Genomic DNA, 19701 nt, shown 5'->3' with positions numbered 1-19701 from the left:
AGGGTAGCTGCTGATTGCCAGAGATATGCTCTTCTCCCCTCGCGGGGGATGCTCTCCCGTCAGAGCTGAACACGATCAAATACATTGGCGACGTTTGACGTTGGAACGTACCTACCTTCCGCTTGGTCAAAGATTCCTTGCCAGCATTTTACATTTTTGGCAAAGAGATCAGAACTACATTCTCACCCCTGATAGCAAAACCAAAACTATTTTTAAAGTTTGTCCTGTTTCACTACTACACAGGCAGAGCCACAGGGGATAGCTAGTGGCACTATAAAGTTAAAGCACAAATCTGAACAGCTTCTAAAGCAGCAATTTTAAAAACACTTCCGTGATAAACTATTGAAACCTGCAGCAGATAAATAAATTCCAGTGTAGAGAAGGGAGATGTTGCAAAGATGCCACAAAAAATCCAAAACAGGTAACTAAAGAGAGAGAGTGTGTAGTTTCTGCAGTACTGACAGAAGAGAAACAGTCCTATTATTTCTAATTGGAGGCATTTATCAAGGGGACTGTGACTGTGGTTAGAAAAAAACAGAAAAATATTGCGGCTGTTAGCAACAAACCGATTAGTTGGCATTAGACAAAACAGAAATTGGCGAACTGCAGCCATGCCATTAAGAAAAAAAATAATTATTCTGCTACATTAGCTTCCACTTCAGTACTGGAGTCGTGTAGATTATCATTATCATCAAGTTCCTTTAAATTCATTTACCAAGTGGTGCTGAGCAATGCTGTGATCATCCACGCACAATCCAAGAGAACACTGACTGATACAGACTTCTAAAGCAGGGCCGGATTAAGACCTTTAGAATTAAATTAGTGTTCCCATATATGTGAGCAGCACACACTTCAGTGGACTAATAAACAGGACAACCAACATGACCAAGACCAGAATGAGCATGTGAGCCTCGGTGGACTGTGTGGCAGTTACCAGATTCTAATTTTCTTGTATTCCCAAGATGAATATAATTAACTTCTGTTATGACTATTATTATATATATATATAAATTAAACAGTGGTGCTTGAAAGTTTGTGAACCCTTTAGAACTTTCAATATTTCTGCATTAATATGACCTAAAACATCATCAGAATTTCACTCAAGTCCTAAAAGTAGATAAAGAGAAACCAGTTAAACAAATGAGATAAAAATATCATACTTGGTCATTTATTTACTGAGGAAAAGGATTGAATATTACATACTAGGAGAATACCCGCGCTTCGCAGCGGAGAAGTAGTGTGTTAAAGAAGTTATGAAAAAGAAAAGGAAAAATTTTAAAAATAATGTAACATGATTGTTAATGTAATTGTTTTGTCATTGATATGAATGTTGTTCTCATATCTATATCTATCTATATATATATATATATATATATATATATATATATATATATATATATATATATATATATATATATACTGTATAATGTATACTGTGAGTGGAAAAAAAACACACCAAAATGTTTTTCATCACATCTTCAACAATAGTCGGCCGATATTGATAAAATTTGGAACATTGTTTAAACTTGAGTCAAAGCCTGGTCAAAGCAGTATAAGATCTTACTTATTTATAAATTTGGTTGCCAAATCAAACATTAAGTAAATCAGCCGACTATTGTTGAAGATGTGATGAAAAACATTTTGGTGTGTTTTTTTTCAACTCACAGTGTATATATCTATCTATCTATCTATCTATATAAATATATCTATATCTATATATATATATATATCTATATATATATATATATATATATATATATATATATATATATATATATATATATATATATATCAAAATACCAGCTTGGCAGCGAGAAGTAAAAAGAAAAGGAAACTTTAAAAGGAAATTTTAATAATAACGTAACATGATTGAAAATGTAATTGTTTTGTCATTGTCATGAGTGTTGCTGGCATATATATATATATATATATATATATATATTTATATATATATATATACGAGTATACAGTGGTGTGAAAAACTATTTGCCCCTTCCTGATTTCTTATTCTTTTGCATGTTTGATGTTTCTGATCATCAAACACATTTAACCATTAGTCAAATATAACACAAGTAAACACAAAATGCAGTTTTTAAATGATGGTTTTATTATTTAGGGAGAAAAAATCCAAACCTACATGGCCCTGTGTGAAAAAGTACTTGCCCCCTGAACGTAATAACTGGTTGGGCCACCCTTAGCAGCAATAACTGCAATCAAGCGTTTGCGATAACTTGCAATGAGTCTTTTACAGGCTCTGGAGGAATTTTGGCCCACTCATCTTTGCAGAATTGTTGTAATTCAGCTTTATTTGAGGGTTTTCTAGCATGAACCGCCTTTTTAAGGTCATGCCATAGCATCTCAATTGGATTCAGGTCAGGACTTTGACTAGGCCACTCCAAAGTCTTCATTTTGTTTTTCTTCAGCCATTCAGAGGTGGATTTGCTGGTGTGTTTTGGGTCATTGTCCTGTTGCAGCACCCAAGATCGCTTCAGCCTGAGTTGACGAACAGATGGCGGACATTCTCCTTCAGGATTTTTGGTAGACAGTAGAATTCATGGTTCCATCTATCACAGCAAGCCTTCCAGGTCCTGAAGCAGCAAAACAACCCCAGACCATCACACTACCACCACCATATTTTACTGTTGGTATGATGTTCTTTTCTGAAATGCTGTGTTCCTTTTACGCCAGATGTAACGGACATTTGCCTTCCAAAAGTTCAACTTTTGTCTCATCAGTCCACAAGGTATTTTCCCAAAAGTCTTGCCAATCATTGAGATGTTTCTTAGCAAAATTGAGACGAGCCCTAATGTTCTTTTTGCTTAACAGTGGTTTGCGTCTTGAAAATCTGCCATGCAGGCCGTTTTTGCAGGCCAGTCTCTTTCTTATGGTGGAGTCGTGAACACTGACCTTAATTGAGGCAAGTGAGGCCTGCAGTTCTTTAGACGTTGTCCTGGGGTCTTTTGTGACCTCTCGGATGAGTCGTCTGCGCTCTTGGGGTAATTTTGGTCGGCCGGACACTCCTGAGAAGGTTCACCACTGTTCCATGTTTTTGCCATTTGTGGATAATGGCTCTCACTGTGGTTCGCTGGAGTCCCAAAGCTTTAGAAATGGCTTTATAACCTTTACCAGACTGATAGATCTCAATTACTTCTGTTCTCATTTGTTCCTGAATTTCTTTGGATCTTGGCATGATGTCTAGCTTTTGAGGTGCTTTTGGTCTACTTCTCTGTGTCAGGCAGCTCCTATTGAAGTGATTTCTTGATTGAAACAGGTGTGACAGTAATCAGGAAATTGAACTCAGGTGTGATACACCACAGTTAGGTTATTTTTGAACAAGGGGGCAATTACTTTTTCACACAGGGCCATGTAGGTTTGGATTTTTTTTCTCCCTGAAGAATAAAAATCAGCATTTAAAAACTGCATTTTGTGTTTACTTGTGTTATATTTGACTAATAGTTAAATGTGTTTGATGATCAGAAACATTTTGTGTGACAAACATGCAAAAGAATAAGAAATCAGGAAGGGGGCAAATAGTTTTTCACACCACTGTATAACTTCCTGGTAACTTGGACACAACATTACGTACCATGGATTTAGAATGAATTCAGACTTCTTCACTTTTCTCATATTTCTCTATAGGCCTATACATCGGAGCCATGTACTAAAATATTTATATATATTGTTTTGGTTTTTTTTTCTTCATCAAGCAAAACTTGATACCCCTGACTCACAACATTAAAACAGTGTTTTAGAAATGATTTCACATTTATTAAAAATTAAAAAATCTGAAATGTCACACTGAGACAAGTATTCAGAACCCCTGCTTTGACACTTGAAGTTTGCTTCAGGAGCATCTCATTCAATTGATCACCATTGAGATGTTTCTACACCTTGTCTTGAATCCACCTGTGCTCAATTCAGTTGATTGCAAATGATAAGGAAAGGCACAGTCCTGTTTATGGAAGAGCAAAAACCAAGACATGAGGGCAAAGGAGCTGGCTGCAGAGCTCAGAGCCAAGATTGTGTGAAGGCCCAGATCTGGAAACAGTTGCAAAAACTTTCCTTCAGCATTGAAGACTCCCAATAGCACATCAGCCTTCATAATTGTTAAACGGAAGATGTTTGGAACAACCCTAACTCTTTTTAGAGCTTTCCACCCAGACAGACTGTGCAATCATGGAAGATGGACCTTAGTAAGAGAAGTGATTAAGAACCCAATGATCACTTTGACTAAACACAGAGCGGACAAAACATTCACCTTCCAACAGGACAACTCTAAGGATAAAGCAAAGACAGCACAAAAGTGTCTTAGAGCCAACTGTGGGAAAGCCCTTGAGTAGCTTATCCAGAGCCCAGATTTGAATCCAATCAAACAACTCTAGAGAGACCTGAAAAAAAGCTCTCCACTGATGGTCTCTGTCTATGCTGACACATCTTCAGAGGATCTGCTGAGAAGAATGGCAGAAAAATCCCCAAATCTTGGCTTATTAAACCCAAGAAGACTCCAGGCTGGGATCACTGCCAAAAGGGGCTTCAACAAAGTTCTCAGTAAATTTCAGAATACTTGTTCCAATGTGGTCATTCTTTTTTAGTTTTTAATCAATTTACCAATAATCTCTTTGTCATTCCAAAGTGTTGAGGGTTCCTTTGTGTGAGGATTTTAGCACAAAGCTACATCATAAGAAAATTTGTAAAAAATGAATGGTCTGAAGACTTTTTGAAATCAGTGAGCTTGGTACCATGGATGACTCGTGCATGTAGAGAAGGAAAATCTTACCATAAAGTTTTAGAAGGCATCGTAAAGGATTTGTCTTAAATGTCAAATTGTTGTAAGTCGCCTTGGGTAAGAGTGTTAGCTAAATACACTCACCTAAAGGATTATTAAGAACACACGGTGTTTGAGCCCCTTTCGCCTTCAGAACTGCCTTCATTCTACGTGGCATTGATTCAACAAGGTGCTGAAAGCATTCTTTAGAAATGTTGGCCCATATTGATAGGATAGCATCATGCAGTCGATGGAGATTTGTGGGATGCACATCCAGGGCACGAAGCTCCCGTTCCACCACATCCCAAAGATGCTCTATTGGGTTGAGATCTGGTGACTGTGGGGGCCATTTTAGTACAGTGAACTCATTGCCATGTTCAAGAAACCAATTTGAAATGATTCGAGCTTTGTGACATGGTGCATTATCCTGCTGGAAGTAGCCATCAGAGGATGGGTACATGGTGGTCATGAAGGGATGGACATGGTCAGAAACAATGCTCAGGTAGCCCGTGGCATTTAAACGATGCCCAATTGGCACTAAGGGGCCTAAAGTGTGCCAAGAAAACATCCCCCACACCATTACACCACCACCAGCACCAGCATTCACAGTGGTAACAAGGCATGATGGATCCATGTTCTCATTCTGTTTACGCCAAATTCTGACTCTACCATTTGAATGTCTCAACAGAAATCGAGACTCATCAGACCAGGCAACATTTTTCCAGTCTTCAACTGCCCAATTTTGGTGAGCTCGTGCAAATTGTAGCCTCTTTTTCCTATTTGTAGTGGAGATGAGTGGTACCCGGTGGGGTCTTCTGCTGTTGTAGCCCATCCGCCTCAAGGTTGTGCGTGTTGTGGCTTCACAGATGCTTTGCTGCATACCTCGGTTGTAACGAGTGGTTATTTCAGTCAAAGTTGCTCTTCTATCAGCTTGAATCAGTCGGCCCATTCTCCTCTGACCTCTAGCATCAACAAGGCATTTTCACCCACAGGACTGCCACATACTGGATGTTTTTCCCTTTTCACACCATTCTTTGTAAACCCTAGAAATGGTTGTGTGTGAAAATCCCAGTAACTGAGCAGATTGTGAAATACTCAGACCGGCCCGTCTGGCACCAACAACCATGCCACGCTCAGAATTGCTTAAATCACCTTTTCAGTCCTTTTCAGTTTGGAGTTCAGGAGATTGTCTTGACCAGGACCAGACCCCTAAATGCATTGAAGCAACTGCCACGTGATTGGTTGATTAGATAATTGCATTAATGAGAAATTGAACAGGTGTTCCTAATAATCCTTTAGGTGAGTGTATGAAGTAATTATAATAATTTAATCCTGATTTTTTTTTTTGGTATCAATCATACTTGGAAACCCACAAATTTGAAAATCTTCTTTGATTCTTTTATAGACCTTGTGTTCTAATGAATGTTCGGTAACCGGAGGAGCCTAAGGAGTAATTAGTCAATCGTACTGTGATCAGGACCTGCTGTCGTCTTTATTTGCATTTTAACAAAGGATGCACTCCTAAAAATAATACTTGCCTAATGACATTTTACTTGTGGTGTGGTTCTTTGTAGAAGCATCGGTTGGCAAACAATCATTTAAATGTGGGAAGAGTTCTTTGCATATAAAGTTGGTTCTTCTGGCTTTGAAAAGGTTCCTTAATATGTGGTCAAAATAGAAATCTTGAACGTATAGCAGAAAGGAACAGATCAAGAAAACCTGAGTTAAGCCTGAGTGATTGTATGCAGCAAGAGTCCTTTTAAAATTAAGAACCCACTGATATTTCACAAATCTCTTATTGTCTCTTTTTTTCGTTTTTTAAATGGAGCATTTTATGTCTCTAAACCAATAAAGGCTCTTTCTGGATGGTTCTTTTGGGGACCAAAAATGGTTCTCCATTCACTTCCCATATAAGAATTGCTCTGTCACCTTTATTTTTATAAGAACGTAAATGCCCCAGCTTTTAATTTTTTTTTTTAACCATTTCCTACTGACTCTGTCAAATGTGTTTTTAATACTTCTTAATATTTCATGTGGTTCTGTGGTGTGCCTTTCTCTATGTTTAAGAACATTTCGCTGTCTTAATACAACGTGTATAGGATGTCACGAACATTTCCCGTCTGCCGATACGAGGAGAACCGCCTAAATTCAACCGTCGCAAAGCTTCTCACCCCCTCCAGACGGGGTTATAACACCGATCGTCACGCACGGCCGCGTGGGTCGCTCGTTTAGGGAAAGCAATGTGGGAGTCGTGCGTGTTCATGTCACCGATGTGGCGCTCGAACAAAACCGACCGCCGTTTAACATATAACAGCAAAACCGCCTTTAACATTTAAGAGAGTACATGTGGAAACGTTTAAAGGGTTAATTTAAGAGTTCATTTACCATTAGAGATTTTGCTATGATGAAAGGCAATATGGAAAATAACCATTGCATGTTTGGTAATAAAGCCACACCTATAGGCACGCATTATACTTTTAAAATTACGTCGGATGGTGTGTAGCAGACAAGAGGAATAAATACAAAAAGTGTTTTATGAATTTTCTTTCTGTATTCCAGCAGCTCTCGCAAAAAAAAAAAATAAATACAAAACTGTACTGTGGCGCCATAAATGCCACGGGAAATGAAATGTGTTTCTCAATAGTGAAGACCACCTTTTGGAAAATAAGTCTAAATTTAAATTGAAATGAGTATACATTTTAAAAAAATCGCATAATAAAATCCTTGAAGCATTCATTCATTCATTGAGACAAAGAGCAAAACCCGCAATCGACACGTCACCGGTTAGACGATAAAGACGGTAATCACACTAAGGACTATAAGACTACAAATGATAGATAGATAGATAGATAGATAGATAGATAGATAGATAGATAGATAGATAGATAGATAGATAGATAGATAGATAGATAGATAGATTTCCACAAGGGACATTAGGTGTTAAAGTGTAAGGTTGCCATAGCACAATTAGTGGTACCCACAAAAAGCAATAAAAGGTGCACGTGTATTTTACTCTTTTGAAGAACGATTTAATATGACGACAAAAAATATATATACTTCCTTAGAAATAATGAAGCTCAAGTACTAAACAGGTACATATTATAATAAATAACGACAGCTACCCTTTAAATGCATACCAGAATTTCTAAAAGAAGAAAACGTATAACTTGGCTAAAGACATAAAGAGCAGCCACATCCCCCGTGAGGCTCTATAAAGGCGTGTTTTCGTAGGTATGAAGGAGCCCCAGTAGGCTTTTAACAATGGGCACTTAGAGGTGAACCAGGACTTCAACTGATTTGCAGAGTTTTTAATGTTCCTGTTTGTCTCTCCAGAATAACTAGAATTTGATTTCTTGTAGACAAATACACCTGCGATGACATTATATCGTGCAGTGTGGCGTGATCGCGAGAGTTTCGAGTTTTGCGACTGCCACACTGTAAACGTTGGAATGTGGGACGAGTCACGTGTCACTCACACCGCGAGGCTGTATTCTATAAAGTGGTCACCATGCCACCCGTAAAAATGGCAGCTTTATGTGGGGCTTGAATTTGCCCCCATTTCGTGAGTACAAGAAAAGAAGAAAATCTCAATTTTCTTTCGTCTATCTGTGAGTGACGATAGCATCAACTATTAAAACTCTGGTTATAAAATGGCAGTTTACTGGGTTGTGTGGTTCCATTGCTTGACAAAGAACCATTTTCATTCAAGGCTTCTTTGCATATGAAGTTCAGTCTTAGGACTTTGAAAAGGTTCCTAATATGTGGATAAAACCGAATTTTAATGTACAGCAGAAAATAAATAAATCAAGAAAACCTGATCTTAGACCATTTAGCCACTTCGGCATCATTTATTAAGAAATTATGTAGAGCACAGAGGGCTGAAAAAAATGGTTTTTGAAAAGTATTAATAGTCATAATACACTTTGTAACATATTCGGTCATTATATTATCAGCCGTTGCTTAATAAGAAAAACATTCCTTGTATTTTAACTTTGGTTCATTTAAAATTTACTTCAGTGGTTACACTCTCTGTGTTGGTTTCAGAGTATAACGAAGTGATTTCTATAGTGATCTATACCTTTAGGCCGCTACCATCACCTTGGAAATTAGGCAGTGTGGAAATGATGAGGTGGGCTCGATTTAGTCAGGGCCGTTTATTAAAATTATTATTATAACGCTTTAATCATTTTTTAACTAACTCTATGCAATGCAACTTATGAGCACATCTATGCAATATAACTTCAAAATATCAGGGCTAAAAACAGAAATCCGTCTTGTTCTTTATTAATTATTATTATGATGATGATTGTTGTTGTGTTAAGATATTTTTCTAGAAGTTGATTTTTTTTTTCAGAGCTAATGAATATTAATTGCAATGACAAATAAAAAAAATGTGTCAGGATCAAAATGAGGCATTGGAATAGATGAAAAATACATTTAATGTCGCTGTTAACCCCCTTTTTTAAAGAGATCCGCAGAATAGCCAAGATGTCACTTAAAGATTCGTATTTATTATGACAATTTAGATATATGCGTTTGTGTTTTATGTTAAAAAGAGGACCAACTATATATACATTTTTAGTTGAAAAAAAAAATGAATATAATTTTAGTTTTGTAAAAAATCTCCCCATTCCAGTTTGGTTTTGTTACATAATCCATAAAATTAAAATGTTATTGACAAGTACACAAAACTGTCTTGATAAGTGCGTGACTGCTTTTAGTTTTGTAAAGCTAATCGCAAAAAAGTGCTAATCTGCTGTATAAGGTAATAATGACATATTTTAATCAATAAAAAATTGCCTTGATAACGGAAACAATTAATAATAAACCGTTACCATTGCAGTCTTACAGTAAAGTAGATAGAAAAATATGTATTTTAAAGAGTTGATGCTCAAGGAAAGTAACTAACATTATCATCCTTATGAAAGTATTTTTATGTGTGCATACTCATCCAGTCTAACAACAACAACGACGTAATAATAATAATAATAATAATAATAATAATAATAATAATAATAATAATAATAATAATACAAACATTGAGTATTATCTTCTTATTCTACTTTAAAATTAAATGATTAATCCTCATTATTTAATGTTATTTATGTTTGTACCCGTATTTCCTGACCCGTGTATTTTGAGAAATGATAATGGAGATTTGCCTTTATAAATTTGTTTCAGTTTGGCAAAAAAAATGGCAGCAAAATATTTTTTGAAAGATTGAATAATATTGTAATATTATGCGCATTGATATAAGAAAGAAAAACACACTGGAATTATAAATTATCTGACTAACTAAAAAGATTACACTATGCAAGCTTTCTTTTTAGTTAGCCTATAAAAGGTGTCATTTTGCTTGACTTCTCACATACGTTCATAATGACTAACACGGTACAACACCCTAGTACTATACATTATCTGGATAATTCGGATTTATAAAATATAAGCGAAGTGTTGTTCCAATACTGTATTTAAAAACAGCTTTCTTTCTTTCTTTTTCTTTTCTGCTCCTGCTATTAAAAGCAATAGTCTCATAGAGTTTATATTTATAGATACATTTTTATCTGCAGTTGTATGCAGTTTCAAGAACAAGTACATCCGATTTATTTTCTAAGCATAATATAAAATAGGATGGTGAACAGCACGATGGCACCAGGCGCGAGATCAAATGCAATTCTAACATTGTGTCTTGTGAAGCTATTTTTTTTTTTTTAACCAGTTTAATTATTAAAGTATTGTATATTATTGTGTGTGTGTGTGTGGAATGTACTTTTCAGGAGTATATATACTTTTATAAATAAAGTCACCAACGTGCATTCTTCAGAGGGATTCCGTAATAGAATCATTTTTGGTTCCCTATTCCGGGCAGAACCTTTATATATTTATATCGGAAATAGGTTTCATGAAGAGCGATGAGTAGATAACAGATTTGTGAAATACCAGTAGGTTCCTGATTTTAAAGGAATCATTGCTGTATAAAACAACACAAACCGAGTTCAAGTTTTTTTTGGTCTATTAGTATCCTGCCTATAACTATTCATTAAAGAGCTTTTTCATCCACATATCTGGAAACCGCTAAAAACCCAAAGCTCCAACTTCATATGCAGAGAAGCCTTCCCAGAATGAAACTGTTCATTGTCATGCAAATGTCCAACAAGGAAACACACAACCCGGTAATATCCCATTAAAGAATCGTTATTTTAATTGTGTATGTGAGTCTTTTTTATTAAACACATTTATTAGCGCGCGTGCTATCTAGTGTTAGGTTAAGGTATATCTAAAAGACTGAAGTAACCTGATTTTACCCTATAGGTCATGGTTTTGTTTATGGCTTTATTTATAATGAAGTGTGTAGTGTGTTTTCGGCATGTACAACGTATTTAAATTGATTAAATACCCTTTCTTCTGTTTTTTTGGGGGGTACCCTAATTACTGGTATGACTAGTATCATTTAGCATCTAACGTTAATGGTTAAATAAATGCTTATCTATCTATCTATCTATCTATCTATCTATCTATCTATCTATCTATCTATCTATCTATCTATCTATCTATCTATCTATCTATCTATTATACAGTGTCTTTCATATCTATCTATCTATCTATCTATCTATTATATAGTGCCTTTCATTTCTATCTATCTATCTATCTATCTATCTATCTATCTATCTATCTATCTATCATAGACTGCCTGTCATTTCTATCTTTCTACACGTTGCACATGTTTTTGTTGTCTGATAACAGACACTGACACATAACGTGTATCTCTATGATTATAGACCTCCTTTTGACTTTTATTTCAAACCCATGACTCTACCTAAACTCCCACAAGAAATGCAAGCTTTTGAACAGAACCGAAGTGTATGAATTCATCGCATGGACATCTTACCCCAGGATAGACCCATTCGCTCAGCCTCACGGCCCCGGTTGCCCCCTCCCACTTCAACAGACGCAAACTGACAATCTGTTAAGAATTTGATTTATGTCTGATGCCGATAGATGTGAAGATGGAGAGAAGACAGCTCTATCTCAGTTCTAGATTGATTACTTTGCTGTTTCTTATTCTAATATCGAATGGCTAAGCTTTTGGATATGTTTTCTCCTTCTTCCAAGAAGCAAACCTCTGACTTTTTATATTAAATATCATATGTGTAAACGAAGCCAACGGCACACCGTTACCTGTCTTTTTCTTAACGGTTAACTTCTGAAAAGTGAGTCAGGTGACTTACCTTTCTTTGAATTTTCGAAATATTTTACTGCGAGGTAGACATCATCTTTTTTAATCCAAGAATTCGTAAAAGGAAGACCGATTTGTGTAGAAATAGGATTTATTTTAACAACATCATACCCTCTTAGACTATTCACAAAAGAAAAGTGAATATTTTACCAAAAATGTTCTCCCTTTAAGAACAACAAAAGACTTTGCATTGTGTTGGTCAAGGTCAGCTGAAAGGAAGCTGTGTGCTTTTTCACGGCTGTGTGGACACAGACCGCCTCTTTTAACTTGAACTTGGACTTCTGACGCGACAGGTCTTTCACCAAGATAACTTTTGTGTTTGTATGCGGGCCCAGAGCCATCCGTTTAGTGTCACAAAGTCACCTCCAAGTTTTTACTTTCTACCGATTAAAGTCTCGCCCGTTTTCATTCTCTATGCGAGCTAAAACCATGCACAAAATATTTCAGAAGATTCGTATTTTTTAAGACACGTAGGAGGTTCTCGCACATTGGAATAGCAGACGCAGACGCCGTATAGAGTAATTGAAATTGCACTCTGGAATATTTGACGGCTGATTACAAAAAACCTATAATGTTTATTATTGCTAAATAAAGGATGACCAGCTCTATTAACACAGAGCCATCTTACAATGCACTTCACCTTTTCAGATATCTGAAACACAAGTCAGGATGTCGCGATTTATTTTCCTTCTATATTTTAAGATATCCGAAATACAGCCAATGAATTCCAGGTACCTCAGTTGCACTTACAGATATTTCAAAATAACGTATTGTGTATTTTTGCTATCTAAATAACATTTACTTTTAGAAATTTCAACCTGAACTTCAAACGTAAGGTATCTGAATTTCATTTCGAATTTAACTTTATTTTTTCCAGAATAGGGCATCCGGTTATATAAGATTTTTTGAGATTTTGAAAGTTATTTTAAGATATCGGAAAATGTATTTCAAATATTTGAAAACGTATCATCAACATGTATTAACGGACATCGTCATGCCTCCTTCATGCTTGTTATATGTACAAGATAGATTTTAGCTATTTGAAATTTACTTGCTGATATCTTGAAATGAGTGTCTGTTCCATTTGAGGTGACATAAGCGGTAATTCAGGAAATCTCGAATTTTACTTCAACATATCTGAAATGCATTTAAGATATTTCTTTTTAAAAAAGAACTTATTCCACGCTACTCGAATAACATAAAACAGTCGAAGATGTCACTTACTGTTTATTTTCAGGTATTTCGAGGTGTCACGTGTTGTGAGAATAGGAATTTCTGCGATATTTCAGTTTCCCGGTGACTACACTCTTAAAAATAAAGGTGCCAGTGTGATTATTCAGAGCGGTGCCACAGGGTCCTAAAAGACCCACAAATGAAGGTTCCAGAAAATCCCGTTGCTTATAAATATTTAGATCTGTAACAGATTTCATAAATAACCATGAATAGATGATAACAGGCTTGTACAAAACCTATGGGTTTCTGATTTGGAAAGCGGTTTTGTTGCATATAATAGCACAGGCTGAGTCAGGTTTTCTTGTTCTGTTGGTATCCTGTTAGGTCACCTATTATACAGTATACTGACGATTTCTGGTTTTTATATATATCAGACACCTTTGAGAGTCAACTTTATATCTTTCTCAAGCAACGGTGGAACCACACAGAAAAGTTTCATTACAGAGCCATTATTTTTAAGAGTATTAGTGTACCATTTTAAAATATCTTAAAATGAATTTGTGACATATGAAAAAGCATTTACGATATGCTGAAATGCATGTATTTACCGATATGCATAACCCCTTATTATGAAAGCTACAGCGTATAATGAGCCATTTCTGATTATTAATTCGGCTGTCATACAATAATATCTAAGAAGGACTGGCTGGAATATTCATGTTCTGTCCATTCTCAGTTTTAGCAGGTATCTTCTTCTAACTGGTGTTCTGTATAACGCCGATTTCAAGCATCGGATCGACACGTTTTTATAATTATTCTTTGCGTTTTTGTAACGCTGCAGTGTAAAAGTAAATACATACCAAAGTATAAGGTCCCTGCACACATTAATAGATTATTAAAACATATTTCTTATTTTTGGATCTAAACATAATGAATTGACCATGTATGACAGATAGATAGATAGATAGATAGATAGATAGATAGATAGATGTGAAAGGCACTATATGATAGATAGATAGATAGATAGATAGATGTGAAAGGCACTATATAATAGATAGATAGATAAATAGATAGATAGATATTAAAACTACGTTTAATTACAATTATATCACAAACAAATTGCAAATGATTAGTTTTTATTAAGGTGTTACGATTTCACAATAGGCAAATTCCACTTCCAGTCTATACTATAAATTAAAACCTTTAACATTAACTAGCATCAGTGGTTTGCATTTATCCCATCTTATTGCGCCTTGTTTTCAAAACTGCTACCTTTGTTTGTCTCTGCTTTGATAGATAGATAGATAGATAGATAGATAGATAGATAGATAGATAGATAGATAGATAGATAGATAGATAGATAGATAGATAGATAGATGTTAAGGGAACTATATAATAGATAGATTTAAAATTAAGTTGACTAACAATTAGTCTATTTACTGTACTTCTTCTGCAGTTTCTACTGCCACTATTACTAAAATAATAAGAGTAATTATTATTATTATTATTATTATAGTGATAATATTTGGTAATGTGTGAAAAAATATGGAACTTTTGCGCTCATGTGTATCTAAGGGAGTTGCAGCAATTCATTCATGTATTAATTGAAACCATCCATCCACTTACTCAATTCGTTTAAGCCAGTTTTAGGGTAGCAGGGGACTTGAGCCTCTGCTGGCATCTATTAAGTGTAATGTGTAACTTTCTTACCAAGTACATGCCGAGAAAGTATATATATATATATATATATATATATATATATATATATATATATATATATATATATATATATATATATATATATATATATATATATATATATATATATATATATATATATATTTATGTATGTATATGTATGATTAATAATGAATAAAAATGATGATGAAACCTATATATGGTTAGTATTTCAGACGTTTCATCAAAATAGTGACCCACTTTAAAAATGGGAATAGCTAAAGAACAAGATGAAAAACAATTTTACGTTGAAATCAATTTTAATTAACTATTCTGAATTATATATTATTACAGTAAGTAATCTAAAGAAAGCTGTGTGCAGTTACGGATGCACACTGTTCTGGTTTATGTCTAAATAGTGACGAATTATATACTGTATATAAAAACTTTAATTTAGAAAAAATGCACGTTCAAGTAGCTCCGGTAGACAACTTTGAGTATATGTTTGACTGATGGATGGCTTTTGTGATGGGGTGGATTCATTTTCTTTTGAAATGTACAGTCAGAAGAGGATAGATATCAACAATAAGGGATGTACAGACGCGTTTTACACTCGTCTACTCGTCTTAATGTTATTTTTGTTTGCTTACTGCTCTTAACCCCGCTGACTTATGAACTATCTGCTGAAAGACATTTCTGAGCATTTTTTAAAATGGTAGATATAACTTATTCCACAGAGCACTGTATTTGCCATTCAAATATTTTTTTTTTTTTTTTAAGTGTTATTTTGGGATTATACGCCTGGCCACCTGCAGTCATATATGGGGCAGGGAGGGAGGGGGATTCAATGGGGTCGGATGGGATTCAATGGGGTCGGATGGAAGTAAATAAATAAATAAATAAATAAATAGATAGATAGATAGATAGATAGATAGATAGATAGATAGATAGATAGATAGATAGATAGATAGATAGATAGATAAAACTAAACCGTAATAAGAATTCCCTATTTATTTCTAAGTGAGCATGCCCGATAAAATATTTTCAGCTTTCCATGTCTTTTTGGCCTCGTGTGAAAGTTCGGATGTTTTGGCAGAGTACAGTGTGCAAGTCTTTCTCGTAAGGCTGTAAGGGTCTCACTGCTGTTTATTTCCTTTCAGCCTGGGAAGTGTCGATGCATGAAAAGACTGGAATTTGGTATTATAGGCAGCAGGAAGAAAACACACTAAAAAAAAAAATCTAGAATGCTGAACCGTTGGGGGCCTTTGAAAGCAAGACCACGAATATGTCTGCTATCCACCCCTACTCGTTTTGTTGATGATTTGGAATTCTGATTTATTACACATGTTTAAATTATAAAGAGTAATTCAATTCAAAGTAAAATAATAAAAATTAGGAATTTTCACATATTTCAAAAAGTGAATGTACTGTACAGATAGATAGATAGATAGATAGATAGATAGATAGATAGATAGATAGATAGATAGATAGATAGATAGATATCCCTTAAACTAAAAACAATGCCCATTTTTACAACCATGTGAGTAGATAAATATATCTGTTCTTTAGATGAAGATGAAGGCTAAGAATAAACCCACCTTAGTCAGATTTTCAGTGACTGGTTTACACGGATGCCTTGCTCACGTTTACTTTTCGGTAATGTTTGATATTTTACTGCTACAATTTCAAGTTTAATCTCTGGGATCGCATTGCATCTTTTCAACACAGATATCTACGTGTAAACGTCGTCGAAAAAAGTGACGAAGGCCCAAAACTTTGAGGAATCTTTGTGAATAAAGTTAGACAGTAGTTTGATAGTAAAACCAAATATGGAATCTCTGCTGATCTGAGTCCGCTAAAGAAACTCTTCTAAAAGTCTTATATAAATAAAGTACCACGGCGCTTTGCTCTTTAGCTAAAAGAAAACATAACGTTCAGCTTTCGTGCGTTGCTAGTTGTTGTTATTATTATTAGTAGTATTGCCATTGCTATCCTATATGGAGACATGCAGTGAAGTAGAGTGTCAAATAAAGTGTTATATGACCACGTGAAGACGACACCCCACCGTCTAGACAATTTCTGGACAAAACTCTTGCCTTCTATTTCTTTTTATGTCTAAAACGACAGTTCCTGAGCTTTTCATTGCTCTTCCCTTTCATTTAGACTGTCTTGAATGAATTGCTTAATGTGATAAAATGATGTTTCAAATTCACGGCTGTTTCTCCTTTTCGTTATTTTTCTTATATTTGGTGAATGTGACCACATAAGGATCACGCATAGTGATCTAAAAGATATGAGATATTCAGCAGTAATACAAACACTTGGCAAATGACGTGTTTAAGTAACTGTCTCTGCAAACGTGGTATTTAACTACATGTACAAAAGCTGAAGTTTTCTTACAGAGTATAACTGGTATTTCATTAATACATTGGTGTGAATGGAAAACAGTAAAAAGACAAAATGCTTAGTATTAGCAATCCATGGATAATATATGTCTCTGTGCAACTGGACTACAAAATGGCACTAAGATTAGTGACAGTGTTACCTGAGCTCGGAATTCTTCAAATTGAATAAATATTTTTTATACTACGATGAGATGCTGTGGTGCTACACATTCGTGATTCCTACGGGACATCATGAGGTTATTACGGGAAGTGTGAAATAATTGTTAATAGTGCGTTATTGAGGCATATTTCAATTCTTCGTAAATGAGAAAATGAATAAAATACTGCAGTGCTGATATATTTGTCTGATCTTTATTAAGTTTTTCTTATTAAACCTTGAAGCCAGGAAAAACCTGCTAACATGCAGTATTAGTAAATTAGGCTTAGGAAATCATTTAAAATTACTTATTTTAAACACAGCAGTTTGAAAATTCAGTTTTAATTTGGATAAATCAGATCTTTTAGTGAAGGATGTGGAGAAATTGTAAGCCGATTAGTTGGGCTGCGCTTGGAATATGAGGATGACAAAAAGTTATGTTTAAGTTGATTATCTCATATACACGGTTATTCGTGACAAAATTCTAATTTATTATTATTATTATTATTATTATTATTATTATTATTATTACAGAAGTAATCTTTAGAACCATTTCGCATTTAAATCCCAATTAGACTAATAGATAGATAGATAGATAGATAGATAGATAGATAGATAGATAGATAGATAGATAGATAGGGTGAAAGGCACTATATAACTGATAGATAGATAGATAGATAGATAGATAGATAGATAGATAGATAGATAGATAGATAGATAGATAGATAGATTTATTGACATTTTCTTTCTTTCTTTTTCTTTCAACACGCCTACTCCCCCACACTCCGAACACATTCGTATCTAATTATTGCATTGCACTGATTTTAACTCTACCTTTGCCAAAGTGAAATTTATTTACAATTAACTCCAAGCAATAATCTTAAAGAAATACATATAATAATAATAATAATAATAATAATAATAATAATAATAATAATAATAATAATAATAATAATAATAATAATAATAATAATAAACACATCACAAAATAACAATACTAACAACCTTAATGTTGATTTTTGAAAATTGTATACTTAGCGGGCTTCCTCTCGTAGATATAATGTGTTTCTCAGCCTAATGAATCCTGTCATTATCCAGCTGAAAATTACAAAGCAGCTTCACCCTTCAGACCTCACCTCATATTTAATGTTTTAATAATATAATTTAAAGTGGTGAGTATCAATACATCGTGGATTTGTATTTGCTAACTGGTATGCATAGATAAAACATAACGTACATCAGGACATCACCCGGGTGTAATTGAAGCCGTAAATTTAAACTGAAGCTTCCTGGAGTGTAATGTATTTGTATAGAGGACCTATCATGCAATAAATCTGCTGTATACCATGTATCCTCTACAAGAGTTTATGTGGGAAATATACAGCAGCGCAAAATGAAACTGGCAGGATAGATAGATAGATAGATAGATAGATAGATAGATAGATAGATAGATAGATAGATAGATAGATAGATAGATAGATAGAAAACTCAAACATAAAAGAATAATGTTTAAGAAAATAAGTTTTATACATAAAAAAAATATAGCATAACAAAAAAAAGTCTGAAAATTGGAAATGGACCATCTCAAAAACTATTTTTTTTTTTTAATCCTGTGAAATTGCTCGTATGTACACGTAACGTATGATCGTTTTTTACTGAAAGGATTTCAACTCTGTATTTAAAGCCCCCTTTCACAATGGTTCTATATAGTTAAAATACACGAACGTTAATCGAATTGTTTGGGCCGTATCGATAGCTACATTCAATGCTTCCGTTCTTAACTGAGGTTTTCTTTTTTAGTTAAAAATGTGTGAATCATGTTGGGCTGTACAGACTCTTTTTTAAACATCTTTGTCACTGCGACCTAACGTAATGCATTTATTAAACATTTACTTTTTCCAGTACTCCTATTATTCTCTTTACTGCATATTCCATGACGTGACAAATTTAAGCAATCTCGTCCTTTATTCTGGGCTTGTTTGAGCATCAGATACCAGGAAAGAAACTGTCTTGGGTGGGACACATACCCTTCGGTTTGGTTGTTAAATAAAAGTGTGAGTGCAGGCTCCATATTTAACAACACAAGCAGTACTGGTTTTTATTCGGTGTTTTTGGTTTTGGTTGTTTTAAATTGTTTTGCTTAAGGATCATTTCATTTACACAAAGCACCTTAAATACTATTCCAATTAATGTAATGATCCCCCACTGCCTAGTTTATACTATGCAGTATTTTATTATAATCTGTCACGTCGATAAATATCACAGCTTGTACAAACGCGTATACTACTTCACACGTCAGAAGCACACA

Source organism: Polypterus senegalus, chromosome 3 (genome assembly GCF_016835505.1).
Source record: "Polypterus senegalus isolate Bchr_013 chromosome 3, ASM1683550v1, whole genome shotgun sequence".
NCBI lineage: Eukaryota > Metazoa > Chordata > Cladistia > Polypteriformes > Polypteridae > Polypterus > Polypterus senegalus.
This window is presented reverse-complemented; position numbering follows the sequence as displayed.